At 38.7% G+C, this 14,488-nt stretch overlaps 1 long non-coding RNA gene and 1 other non-coding gene across 2 annotated transcripts; both read left to right on the top strand.

The window, feature by feature from the left end:
* Positions 1-2,653: 2,653 nt before the first annotated feature.
* TRNAC-ACA (transfer RNA cysteine (anticodon ACA)) lies at positions 2,654-2,725 on the top strand. The gene has a single exon. It is a non-coding gene; the product is annotated as a tRNA-Cys (tRNA).
* Positions 2,726-3,831: 1,106 nt separating this feature from the next.
* LOC139033487 (uncharacterized) lies at positions 3,832-8,881 on the top strand. Its single transcript, XR_011486043.1, has 2 exons — positions 3,832-4,217; positions 5,019-8,881. It is a non-coding gene; the product is annotated as an uncharacterized lncRNA (long non-coding RNA).
* The last annotated feature ends 5,607 nt before the right edge of the window (positions 8,882-14,488 follow it).

Raw genomic sequence — 14,488 nt, 5'->3', positions numbered from 1 at the left:
ATTATATCTCAACAAAGCTGGAGAAAATTTTTTCTTCACTTGTTTTCTGGGAATAATTTAAATCCCCCATATCAAGGTTTTTGTTTTTGTTTTTCCCAGTGTAAAATCTCTTAAAGAAAAATTCTTTAAGGCTTCCCTGGTGGCTCAGTGGTAAAGAGTCCTCCTGCCAATGCAGGAGACATGGGTTTGATCCCTGATCCAGGAAGATCCCACATGCCACAGAGCAATTAAGACTGTGCACCACAAACTGCTGAGCCTGTGCTCTAAAGCTGGGGAGACTCAACTACTGAGCCCTCCCGCTGTAATTACTGAAGCCCATGTGTCTGTGCTCCGCAACAAAAGAAGCCATGGCAATGAGAAACCTGTGCACTGCAATTAGAGAAAAGCTTATGCACCAATGGAGACCCAGCATAGCCAAAAATAAATAAAGAAATAAAATTATTAAAAAAAGAAGAATTCTTTAGAAGTCGAGCCTTCTAGGGAATTATTAAAGAGAAGCCATTTTTCTAAAATAAAATTTATTTTTATTTATACAAATGGAGGAGGTGAGTAAGCATTGGTTATTTTTCTCCTTATAAAGTTTGTTTACTCCATTTTGCCTATTTATCTCAGGAAAAGGCCATTTTGTGGTCAGCAAAGTTGGCTGTTGTTTGATCAATGCAATTTCACTCTGCTGTTTGTCTAATAAGAATTTAAATTGCACAATACGATGCAGAGGGTGGGTTTTAATTGGATTGTTTAGAAGGGGGTGCCCTTACAGTGTGAATAGCTGTAGGTGGACAGAGTTCACTCCCTGATGGCAGTCATTTGGCCCTACTCTTTATTTGCACACATTACATCAAAGGTTTATGGCACCTTCAGAGAAAACTAAAATCCAAGTAAAAGATAAATGTTAAAAGTGGAGTGACAAAAAGAAAATAAACCAAACCAGAGAAACAAAGTGATACCAAGAGTGAGGCAAAATTGAATGAACTGGGTCAGCCATAAGCTTTTCAACAGACAAAGCAAAAGTTAACTCTGTTAATTACATAATTAAGCTTTCTGAAAGTAAACAAAATTTCCAAAAGATACACGAGTCTTTTATGAGCACCAATGAGGACTTCCTCAGAGGGATAATCACTGCATGATGTACATAAAATTATCCTTGACAGTGTCATTTATATAAGCTCTATTAATATGTTTACAGCTTCTTTATTTTTCACACTGACACTCAGATGTATATGCTACTGCTCTAAAGTGATCTAGAATAAGCAAGAATTCTTGTGGCATGTGTGACATCATCCAGATATCACCCTCCCAGAGTTTCTTTGACTTAGAGATGGAGGGAAAATATCTTCAGAGGAAGATGGAAATCCTTCCCCTGAATTGTGGATTGTCTCAAAAAGCGTCTGATACATACTGAGTAGTCACCAGCTCAAGGTTGTGTGCCCTTGACAAGTAGAATGCCCTAGACAAGATGCCCTAGACAAGTATGCCCTAGATAATATCTAATCTATGTTTCCTAGTGAGGACCAATCCTTATGACATCACAGATAATGGCTTGTGGGTAGAGTTGAGATTCTCTTTGAAAGCTTGAGATTTACAAGGCATCTGCCTAAATGGAAATATGCTTCTCTTCATTTCATTGAAACTGTCTCTTACAGGTAAACAAAGTGGTTGGGAAACCAGAATGACACCAAAGAGGTTGGCTATTCAGTAAGAGCAGAAAATTACAGTTGTGTTAAGAAGCAGAACATAAGTCAAGGAATTTAACAGCGGGGCGTGTCTGCACAGGACAGTAAACCCATAGATATGTTCAATATTTGCTAGGAAAGTGCAAGATTCTAGTATTAATTTGGCTATTGAAGATGTCATTGAGGAGTCCTAAATGACTCCAAACTAAAATTGGATGCCTTTTCTATTCGTGAATTTTAAACTGCCCCAAAGTTTCCATCACCTCAGGTTCCATCTCAGATACATGTTCAAGAGTTGTTGCTGATGCTTATTTGTAATACTGAAGTCTTCTAGATCCTGTTCAATTAAACAAATCACCAGTGCATGACAAAGAGCTTCCAATCACATAAAATCACTCCTGCCTTGTTAAAATGTCATTTGTTATAAGAACTCTTAAAAACATAAGGTGCCTCCAAGGAAAAATTATTACTATTCATATTGCAACAGGAAATAATGCTCTGTATAAATCAATACTAGCAGGGATGCTCTTACTAAAAAAGGGATCCGCAGGTCAATTGCTAATTTCCAGTTGACAGCATAATTTAGTAGGGTACACTGTGGCTGGTGATCATTTTCAGAAAGAGTAGGGGTTTAGTCAGGTTCTGATAGAAGCAATTTGCAACAGAAAAAAATAAAAAACAAACAGAATCAAAGTTTGGTATATCATCTTGTTTCAGATATTTTCATTTTTATTTTTTCCATTTATTTTTTATTAGTTGGAGGCTAATTACTTTACAATATTGTAGTGGTTTTTGTCATACATTGACATGAATCAGCTGTATCTAAATACAGATATTTTCATTTTTAAAAACAGCTTTATTAAGGTATAATTGGTATGCAGAGAACTGCATATATTTAATGTGTACAATTTGGTGTTTGGACACAGGCAAATATGAATGATACTATTGAGTCGATCAAGATAATAGATATATCTAAGGCTTCCCATGTAGCTCAGTTGGTAAAGCATCTGCCTACAATGCAGGAGACCTGGGTTCAATTCCTGGGTTGGGAAGTTCCCCTGGAGAAGGAAATGGCAACCCACTCCAGTATTCTTGCCTGGAGAATCCCATGGACAGAGCTGTGGCCAGGCTACATGAGATCACAAGAGTCAGATGTGACTCTTTCCAAAATTTCCTTTTGTCTTTTTGTATTGTTTGTTTTGTTTTGCTGTTTTGTATGTATGTTGTGTGTGGGAAGAGCACCTAACCTGAGATCTAGTCTGTGAACAAATTTTGAAGTAAACACCACTGTGTTGTTCACTATAGTCTTTGTGCTGTACAGCAAATCTCTAGAACACACCCTGTGTAATTCTACCTTCATATCTTCCCCTACTAACCAGCCTCTGGCAATCATGGTTGTATTCTCTGCTTCTATGAATTTGACCGTTTTAAACTTCTCATATAAGTGAAATCTAAAATATTTGTCCTTCTGTGTTTGGCCTATTCCACTTAGCATAATGTCCTTCAGGTTCATCCTTGTTGCAAATGGCAGAAATCTTGTTCAATTTTAAGACTGAATAATATTTCACTGCATATGTATTACATATGTGTATATGTATGTTTGTTGTGTATGTATGTATCCATTGTATATATGCATATATATATATATATATATATATATATATATATATATAATTTTCTTTATCCATCATGTGATAGTTTTATTTTTAATTTATTGAGGAACCTCCATACTGTTTCTCATACCTGCTACACCATTTCACATTTCTACCAACAGTAGGCTCCAATTTTTCCACACCCTTGTCAACACATTATTATTATTATTATTATTTTGATAAGAGCCATCCTAAGAAATGTGAGATGATATCTTACTGTGGTTTTGATTTGCATTTCCCTGAGGATTAGTGACTTTGAACATCTTTTCATGTAGCTATTGGCAACTTGTATGTCTTCTTTTGAGAAATTTCTATTCACATCATTTGCTTTTTAAAATTGGGTTATTTATCGATCACTGAGGAGTTCCACCCATATTTTGGATGTTAACCCCTTGTCAGATACATAGTTTGCAAATATTTTTTTTCCCCATTCTACAGCTTACCTTTTCATTCTGTTGATTGTTTCTTTTGCTGTGCAGTAGCTATTTAGTTTAATGTCTCACTTGTCTATTTTTGCTTTTGTTGCTTGTGAGTTTCGTGTCATATCTAAGAAAGCATTACCAAGACTAAAGTCAAGTAGATTTTCCTCTATGCTTTTCTTTAGGAGTTATACAGTTTCACTTCTTATATTTAAGTCTTTAAAAGTCCATTTTAAGTTGGTTTCATGTGTGCTATAAGACCAAAGTTCAATTTAATTTTTTATGTGTAAATATCCAGTTTTCTAACACCAGTTGTTTAAAAGACTATTTTTTCCCTATTGTGTGTTTTTTGTATCCTTGTCCAGAATCAGTTGACAGTGTGTGTGTGGGCTATTTCTGGACTCTCTATTCCATTGGAGGACAGAGAATGAGATGGTTGGATGGCATCACCAACTCGATGAACATGAGTTTGGGTAAGCTCCAGGAGTTGCTGATGACAGAGAAGCTTGGCGTGCTGCAGTCCACGGGGTGGCAAAGAGTCAGACACTGACTCTTCAGTCAGTGAACTGATGCACTTGTCTGGAAGATATATTCTTTAGCATTAGAATTGAAATTGAACTATAAAGAATCAGTGACAGGTGATTGTCTTAGCTAGACCAAGGGAATGTTTCACTGAGGGAAGCTGGGACACCTGAAGTTGCAGGCCTAGAGATGATACCAGGAAATAAGAGGCATGGGGTCGAGGTCTCTGATCTCAAGCATCTTCTTCTGTGCAGAGTGCTGCTGACAGGCAGTCAAATCCTCCAAAAATTCTTGTTAAAATGCAGATTCTGATTATGATTTGGGGCAGGATGCAGAGTCTGAGTTTCTAACAAAGTCCCAGATGATGAAGGTACTGCTATCTAAGGAACACATTTTGAGTAGCTAGACTTTTCAGTTTCATCTAAATCACTTTCTCCTATGTTCACAAGAGTTATCCTTTTATAAAGAAACATGGTCGGGAAGGCATAGTCCTACCTGTTTAATTGTCTGTTATTTAATTCCATAAATAAGAATAGCAGCTGGCACTTCTTAACACTTGTTGTTAAGCAACTTGTTCAGTTGCTAAGTGGTGTCTGACTTTTTGTGATCCCATAGACTGTAGCACACCAGGCTCCCTGTTCTCCACTACCGCTCGGAATTTGCTGAAGTTTATGTCCTTTGATTTGGTGATACTGTCTAACCATCTCATCCTCTTTTCACTCTCTTCCCTTTTTGCCCTCAATCTTTCCTAGCATCAAGGTCTTTTCCAATGAGTCAGCTCTTTGCATCAGGTGGCCAAAGTACTGAAGCTTCAGCTTTAGCATCAGTCCTTCCAATGAATATTCAGACTTGACTTCCTTTAGGATTGACTGGTTTGATCTTCTTGTGGTCCAAGGGACTCTCAAGTCTTCTCCAGCACCACAATTCAAAAACATCAATTCTTCAGCACTCAGCCTTCTTTATGGTCCAACTCTCACATCCATACATGACTACAGGAAAAACCATAGCTTTGACTATATGGACCTTTGTTGGCAAAGTGATGCCTTTTCTTTTAATACACTGTCTAGGTTTGTCATAGCTTTTCTTCCAAGAATCAAGCTGTCTTCTAATTTCACGGCTATAGTCACCATCTGCAGTGATGACTTACTACTTACTACATAACAACTGAATTTCATATTTGATTTAATCTTTGCAAAACCATATGAGGTAGGTGCCATTATTATTCTCACTTGTGGATGAGGAAACTGAGGCACAGGGATTAAAAAACATTACCAGACCAAGTGGTTAATGGTGGGGATTAAACTGGCACCAAAGGGTGGATGCCTGAGCCTAGGCTCATAGCATTTGTTCTCTGTTAAACTGCCTAAGCAATGAGTCTGAAGGGGTGAGTATTAAACTAAGATTAATGTACAATCTTGAATAGATTTTGCATAGTTTACTTCTTTTAGGTTTTCCTGATTCCACTTGCTTGAATGCTATGAATACTTTTACCTTTGTACCCTATGTGGTTTGAAAAGCATTATTTACCACAATCTTCCTGCTATTTAAAATATATACATATACATTTATTTTAGACCTTTAAAATACAACTAAAAATATAAAGAAATCCTAAATAAAAAGAATGGGAGGCATGTTCCCCAAGTTGAATGAACTTGGTGACAGCTCAGCCTTGAGCCAATACACTCCTTTGACATAAATAAAATTCATTTTGATTTGGCTACACAATTGGCATCTTGTATATCATATACATTCATTCTATCACTGACATCTGAGTAGGTGTATGATAGCATTTTTTTAATAAAGCAACTTTATGTGTACATTTTAGAAGTAGCAGTTTACTTTTTATAATTAAAGTTTACTACTCAACTATAATTCCATAAAAATAAATAAATAGAATAAATAATAAGCAAAGTAAAAATTACTATATTTCACTCTAATTGGTGAAAAGGTGACACAGTAGACTGTGATAAGTTATGCATACATCAATAAAATACCTACTGAAGAAGATAACATGAAAGGATACACTTATTAGCGTTGACATAACACACTGTCTGTCTAGTCATGTCTGATTCTTTGTGACCATATGGACTGTAGCCAGCCTAAGCTCCTCCTCCTCCTCGGCTTCCAAGCAAGAACATGGAAGTGGGTTGCCATTTCCTCCTCCAGGGGATCTTCCCAACCCAGGAAGAACCCATATCTCCCGCATGTTATGCATTGGCAGATGGATTCTCTATCTCTACTATATATAAAATACATAAGTGATAAGGACCTACTGTATGGCACAGGAAACTGTCTATACTCAATACTTTGTAATGGCTTATATGGGAAAAGAATCTAAAAGAGAGTGAAAATTATATATAGATATTTGATTCACTCTTCTGTACACCAAAAACTAACACAAAATTGTAAATCAACTATACTCCAATGAAATGTTTTTTAAAAAGAAGAAAAAATACACTTAATTGAAAGCAATTCAATAGAAGACGGATAACCTTTTTAATACATAGTGCTGCAAAGACAGAAATACAGATCAATAGAACAGAATAGAAAGCCCAGAGATAAATCTACGAACCTATGGACACCTTATCTTTGACAAAGGATTCAAGAATATACAATGGAGAAAAGACAATCTCTTTAACAAGTGGTGCTGGGAAAATGGGTCAAACACTTGTAAAAGAATGAAACTAGAACACTTTCTAACACCATAACAAAAATAAACTCAAAATGGATCAAAGATCTAAACGTAAGACCAAAAACTATAAAACCCCTAGAGGAAAACATAGGCAAAACACTCTGACATAAATCACAGCAGGATCCTCTATGATCCACTTCACAGAGTAATGGAAATAAAAGCAAAAATAAACAGTTCAGTTCAGTTCAGTCACTCAGTCGTGTCTGACTCCTTGCAACCCCATGAATCGCAGCACGCCAGGCCTCCCTGTCTATCACCAACTCCCGGAGATGACTCAAACTCATGTCCATCGAGTCGGTGACGCCCTCCAGCCATCTCGTCCTCTGCCGTCCCCTTCTCCTCCTGCCCCCAATCCCTCCCAGCATCAGGGGCTTTTCCAATGAGTCAACTCTTCGCATGAGGTGGCCAAAGTATTGGAGTTTCAGCTTCAACACCAGTCCTTCCAATGAACACCAAGGACTGATCTCCTTTAGGATGGACTGGTTGGATCTCCTTGCAGTCCAAGGGACTCTCAAGAGTCTTCAACACCACAGTTCAAAAGCATCAATTTTTTGGTGCTCAGCTTTCTTCACAGTCCAACTCTCACATCCACACATGACCACTGGAAAAACCATAGCCTTGACTAGATGGACCTTTGTTGGCAAAGTAATGCCTCTGCTTTTTAATATGCTGTCTAGGTTGGTCATAACTTTCCTTCCAAGGAGTAAGCGTCTTTTAATTTCATGGCTACAATCACCATCTGCAGTGATTTTGGAGCCCCCCAAAATAAAGTCAGCCACTGTTTCCAGTTTCCTCATCTATTTCCCATGAAGTGATGGGACCAGATGCCATGATCTTAGTTTTCTGAATGTTGAGCTGTAAGCCAACTTTTTCACTCTCCTCTTTTACTTTCATCAAGAGGCCCTTTAGTTCCTCTTCACTTTCTGCCATAAAGACAGTGCCATCTGCATATCTGAGGTTACTGATATTTCTTCCAGCAATCTTGATTCCAGCTTGTGCTTTTTCTAACCCAGCGTTTCTCATGATGTACTCTGCATAGAAGTTAAAAAAGCAGAGTGACAATATACAACCTTGACGTACTCCTTTTCCTATTTGGAACCAGTCTGTTGTTCCATGTCCAGTTCTAACTGTTGCTTCCTGACCTGCATACAGATTTCTCAAGAGGCGAGTCAGGTGATCTGGTATTCCCATCTTTTTCAGAACTTTCCACAGTTTATTGTGATCTACACATGCAAAGGCTTTGGCATAGTCAATAAAGTAGAAATAGATTTTTTTTTTTTTTCCTGGAACTCTCTTGCTTTTTCAATGATCCAGCAGATGTTGGCAATTTGATCTCTGGTTCCTCTGTCTTTTCTAAAACCAGCTTGAACATCTGGAAGTTCACAGTTCATGTATTGCTGAAGCCTTGGCTTGAAGAATTTTGCACATTACTTTACTAGCATGTGAGATGAGTGCAAATGGGACCTAATTAAAAGCTTTTGCACAATGAAGGAAACTACAAGCAAGGTGAAAAGACAGCTTTCAGAATGGGAGAGAATAATAGCAAACAAAGCAACTGACAAAGAATTAATCTCAAAAATATACAAGCAGCTCATGCAGATCAGTTCCAGAAAAATAAACAACCAATCTAAAAAATGGGCCAAAGAACTAAACAGACATTTCTCCAAAGAAGACATACAGGTGGCTAACAAACACATGAAAAGATGCTCAACATCACTCATTATCAGAAAAATGCAAATCAAAACCACAATGAGGCATCATCTCACACCAGGCACAATGGCTGCTATCAAAAGTCCACAAACAATAAATGCTGGAAAGGGTGCGGAGAAACGGCAACCCTCTTACACTGTTGGTTGCTGGTGGCAAACTAGTTTAGCCACTATGGAGAACAGCGTGGAGATTTCTTTAAAAAAAAAAAAAGAACTGGAAATATAACTGCCATATGACCCAGCAATCCCACTGCTGGGCATACACACCGAGGAAACCAGAATTGAAAGAGACACATGCACCCCAATGTTCATCACAGCACAGTTTACCATAGCCAGGACATGGAAGCATCCTAGATGTAAATTGGCAGATGAATGGATAAGAAAGCTGTGGTACATATACTCAATGAAATATTACTCAACCATTAAAAAGAATGCATTTAAATCAGTTCTAACGAGGTGGATGAAACTGGAGCCTATTATACAGAGTGAAGTAAGTCAGAAAGAAAAACACCAATACAGTATACTAATGCATATATATGGAATTTAGAAAGATGGTAACAATGACCCTATATGTGAGACAGCAAAAGAGACACAGATGCAAGAAAGTCTTTTTGACTCTGTGGGAGAAGGTGAGGGGGGATGATTTGACAGAATAGCATTGAAACATGTATATTATCATATGTGAAACAGATCACCAGTCAAGGTTCGATGCATGAGACAGGGTGCTCAGGGCCATTGCACTGGGATGATCCTGAGGGATGGGATGGGATGGGGAGGGAGGTGGGAGGGGGTTTCAGGATGGGGAATACATGTACACCCATGGCTGATTCATGTCAATGTATGGCAAAAACCACTACAATATTGTAAAGCAATTAACCTCCAATTAAAATAAATAAATAAATTTTAAAAATACATTGTGCTGGAGCAACTGGCTATTATTATTCAGTTGCCTAGTCATGTTTGACTCTTTGCGACCCCATGACTGCAACATGCCAGGCCTCTCTGTCCCTCACTATCTCCTGAAGTTTGCCCAAGTTCATGTCCATTGCATTGGTGATGCCATCCAGCCATCTCATCCTCTGATGCCCTCTTTTCCTTCTGCCCTCAATCTTTCCCAGCATCAGGGACTTTTCCAATGAGTCAGCTGTTTGCATCAGATGACCAAAATACTGGAGTTTCAGCTTCAGCATCAGTCCTTCCAATGAGTATTCAGGGTTGATTTCCCTTAAGATTGACTGGTTTGATCTCCTTGCTCTCCAAGGACTCCAGAGTCTTCTCCAGCACTACAATTCAAAGGCATCAATTCTTTGGTGCTCTGCCTTCTTTATGGTCCAGCTCTCACAACTGTTGTGACCACTGGGAAGACCATAGCCTTGACTATGTGGACGTTTGTTGGCAATGCCTCTGCTTTTCAACACACCATCTAGGTTTGTCATAGCTTTCCTGCCAAGAAGCAATTGTCTTCTGATTTCATGGCTGCAGTCACCATCTGCAGTGATTTTAGAGCTCAAGAAGAGGAAATCTGTCACTACTTCCACCTTTTCAACTTCTATTTGACATGAAATAATGGGGCCGGATGCCATGATCTTAGATTTTTTCTTTTAATATTTAGTTTTAAACAGTCTCTTTCACTTTCCTCCTTCACCCTCATCAAGGTGCTTTTTAGTTCCTCTTCACTTGCTGAGATTAAAGTGGTGGTATCATTCACATATCTGAGGTTGCTGATGTGTTCCTCCTGTCTATCTTGATTCCAGCTTGTAACTCATTCAGCCTGTTGCTTCTCATGATGTGCTCATCATATAGATCAAACAGGGTGACAGTAGACATCTCTGTCATACTTACTCCTTTCTCAATCTTGAACCAATCAGTTGTTCCATACAGGATTCTAACTGTTGCTTCTTGACCCTCATACAGGTTTCTCAGGAGACAGGTAAGATGGTCTGGTATTCCCATCTCTTTAAGAGCTTTCCACAGTTTATTATGATCCACACAGTCAAAGGCTTTGGTGTAGTCAGTGAAACAGAGGTAGATTTTTTTTTTTTTAAATTCCCTAGCTTTCTCTATGATCCAGTGAATGTTGGCAATTTGATCTCTGATTCCTCTTCCTTTTCTAAATCCAGCTTGGACATCTGGAAGTTTTTGGTTTGCATAATGCTGAAGCCTAGCATGCAAGATTTTAAGCATGACCTTACTAGCATGCGAGATGAGTGAACTGTCTGATGGTTACCACATTCTTTAGTACTATGCTTCTTGGGAACTGGGATGAGGATTGACATTTTCCAGTCTTGTGGCCACTGCTGGGTCTTCCCAATTTGCTGATATATTGAATGCAACATCATCCTTTAGGGTTTTGAGTAGTTCTGGAATTTGTCGAATCCCCTAGCTTTATTAATAGCAGTGCTTCCTAAGGCCCACTTGACTTCAGTCTCCAGAATGTCTGGCTCTGTGTGGCTGACCACACCATTGTAGTCATTTGGTTCACCTGGATCTTTTTTATACAATTCTTCCATGTATCCTTTCCATCTCTTCTTGATCTACTCAGTGTCTGTGAGGTAAGTCTACCATTTATGTTCTTTATTGTGTCCCTTTTTGGAAATGGCAACCCACTCCAGTACTCTTGCCTGAAAAATCCCATGGACAGAGTCTCATGGGCTATAGTCCATTGGATTGCAGAATTGGACTCTATTGAACATAAACACTGGAATAACACTAGGGAAATAACAATGTAGCAGTTTTACTATTCAGGCCTATAAATGTCAAGCCTTCACCTTGAAGGTGGAATATGTTCCCAAATCCATGCTGGCACCTGTTTAATAAATTCAAAACTCCCAAGAGAGGTCCAGATACACTAAAAATTCCCTCTTACTTGCAAATGTTCTCTGTTCAGGCTCCAAATTCACAAGTTATGCCCATTCTCCTCAAAAGGTAACAACTTTAGTCTCAATAGATCAATGACAGTGTAAGCCCAATATCCAAAGGAGACTATTACAAAAGTCAGAGACTGTTACATTACACTCATTTTCTACAGTAAAATTAGCGTGCCATGTGAAATTTATTTCCATAGTGTTTCTCAAATCTGTAAACATGTCTCCCTCATCTGAAATCCAAGACCTCTTTGCCCTGGATTGCTCCAGCAGCCCCTGACTTGCCTCCCTTCGCACTGCAGTCATAGTGATAGGAACCCGATGTCTTCATTCTCTGCTTTTATCTCTACTGGCTCTTCTTTTCCAATAGGAAAGGAGTTCAGGTTCCTTACTGTGACTCCCCTCAGTGAGTAGGCACCTCTCATTGCTCCAGCTTCTTCCCTTGGAAGACCTTATTTTTACTGTTTCCCTATGCACGGGCTTCCCAGGTGGTGCTAGTGGTAAAGAACCCACCCGCCAATGCAGGAGACATAAGAGACGCAGGTTGGATCCCTGGGTTGGGAAGATCTCCCTTGAGAAGGGCATGGAAACCAACTCCAGTGCTCTTGCCTGGAGAATCCCCATGGACAGAGGAGCCTGGCGGGATACCATCCATAGGGTCGCAAAGAGTCGGAGACAACTGAGCGACTTGGGGGTTGTGTAAAATGTTCCCTTGATATCTCCAATTTTCCTGAAGAGATCTCTAGTCTTTCCCTTTCTGTTGTTTTCTTCTAGTTTTATACACTGTTCATTGAAGAAGACCTTCTTGTCTCTCTGTGCTGTTCTTTGGAAATCTGTGTTTAGTTGGATATACCTTTCCCTTTCTCCCTTGCTTTTCACTTCTCTTTTTTCTTTAGCTATTTATAAGGCCTCTTCATATACCCACTTTGCCTTCTTGCTTTTCTTTTTCTTTGGGATGGAATGGAGCAACTGGACATGTAAGCTGAAAAAGAAAAAAATTTTATTAAGTTGAAAAGATGATCTATAAATGACCTTAAATCTCATAGTTCAGTGCAATGACCAATCATATGATCCCAGTGTTAATTATGTGTGTGCATTTGTGTATGTTGTTGTTAATGTAGCATAGTCATTGTAAGTAAAGAACCTGAAACCAAGCACTTTATTTTAGATCCTGACTGTGTGGTGTACTCTCTCTGGGACACTGAGTAACTTACATGTTACTTAAACTCTTTGAACCTAGGATTCCTCGTCCAGAAACTGGGAAAAATTGCCTACTTCATATGTTTATGAGAATGAAGTTAACATATGTAAATATCTTAGAAATGTGCTTGGCACATTGTGAATATTAATATATTAGTTATCATCATTGCATTTTTCATAAAATTTCATGTCTTGATATTTTTTCAATAAGTTTTCCATGATACTACAAACCCTTAAATGTCCTTTTATATATCAAAATACTATTTTGAGTATATTTCAGTTCAACTAATGTAAAGATGATTTTTTCCCATATTTGGGTTCATTTGTTTTAGAGTAGACTGTTAGCAGTGGTTACAGTCTGAGGCTTTATAACATTTATTTTCAAATTATTTTTAAAATATCTGTGACATTTATCTGTTTGATTTTTGTGATCAATATGAACTATCTCTAATAAAGTTCAGTGTTTTCAGTTCTTTTGTGTCTTAATCTTTGTACAAATGAGTTTTTCACCTTTTGCAATATGTGAACTGAGCTCTGTCAAGGCCTAGGATTTGTTCTCGGGTACTGACTTCCCTGGTGGCTCAGACGGTAAAGCGTCTGCATACAATGCAGGAGACCCAGGTTCCATCCCTGGGTTGAGAATATCTTCTGGAGAAGGAAATGGCAACCCACTCCAGTACTCTTGCCTGGAAAATCCCACAGATAGGGGGCGTGGTAGTCTACAGTCCATGGGGCCACAAAGGGTTGTCTAACTCTTTGACTTCAAGTCGACTGAGAAACTTCACTTTCACTGAGATTGGTCTTAGCCCTTCTGAAATCCACCCTGGTCCTTCCCATCTCAGTTCCTGAACAGGAAATGATTTTGCATTGATGCCCAGGGATTGATCTAGTGTGATTCTGCTGGATTGAAATGGGAACATCCTTCCCTGCTAACTGGCTTGTTTATTGACACAGAAGAGACAGTGGCAGAGATGAAAACCTACAATTCCCAGGTTTTAACTGTTGACATTAAGGATAAAAAAAAAAACAGTAGAAAAGGCAACATGTGTTCACCTGGGAATCAGGACAAGCAAGCTTTTATAAGCCAAAGGCAAGTCCAAATGACCTCAGGGTGACAGCAGCATGTGGCAGCTTGAAGTCAGATCTTAATTTCCTGCCTGGGAATTGAACCTGGGCTGTCTGGGTAAAAACCAGGAATCCTAATCAAAGATCACCATGGACTGATGGCTAGAAGCTGATCCCTTGCTCTAGATGTCTCTGTAAACAAAAGTTTTACAAGAAGACTGAAATAGTAAAATAGGCACAGAATTTATGAGAAGCACAGAATATATAAGAGAGCACACAGAGAAGCAGTTTATTTAAGACAGAAAACAAGCAGAACTACCCATCCAGACAAGAACATAGCATCCTTTAATAAGGAGCCCTAAAAGGCTGGTTTAAATTGCTTTATGGAAGCATCTTCTGGGTCTTTTTTCCTTTGGTCAACCATCTTGCTTCATTTTCATATCTTATCTGACTCAGGTCCCTTCTGATATGCGTGTGTATCTTTTAGCTAAGATGGATTACAGTAAGAAGATCTCTAGGAGATTGACAGCACATAGTATGGGATAGTACTCCCTCCCTTTCTGACCCCTGAGAAACCTTTCTGCACATGTTTATTCAAGGAGGTCTCCTTGACCTCAAGAATGATAGACACGATCATCTTATCTTTTTCTCCAGCAGGACTCAGATCCTCTCTGCTCCTGCTATTCTTCCTT

This window comes from Odocoileus virginianus, unplaced genomic scaffold (genome assembly GCF_023699985.2).
Source record: "Odocoileus virginianus isolate 20LAN1187 ecotype Illinois unplaced genomic scaffold, Ovbor_1.2 Unplaced_Scaffold_11, whole genome shotgun sequence".
NCBI classification, from domain to species: Eukaryota; Metazoa; Chordata; class Mammalia; order Artiodactyla; family Cervidae; genus Odocoileus; species Odocoileus virginianus.
The sequence above is the reverse complement of the archived record's forward strand: the minus strand, read 5'-3'. Positions and strand labels throughout refer to the sequence as shown.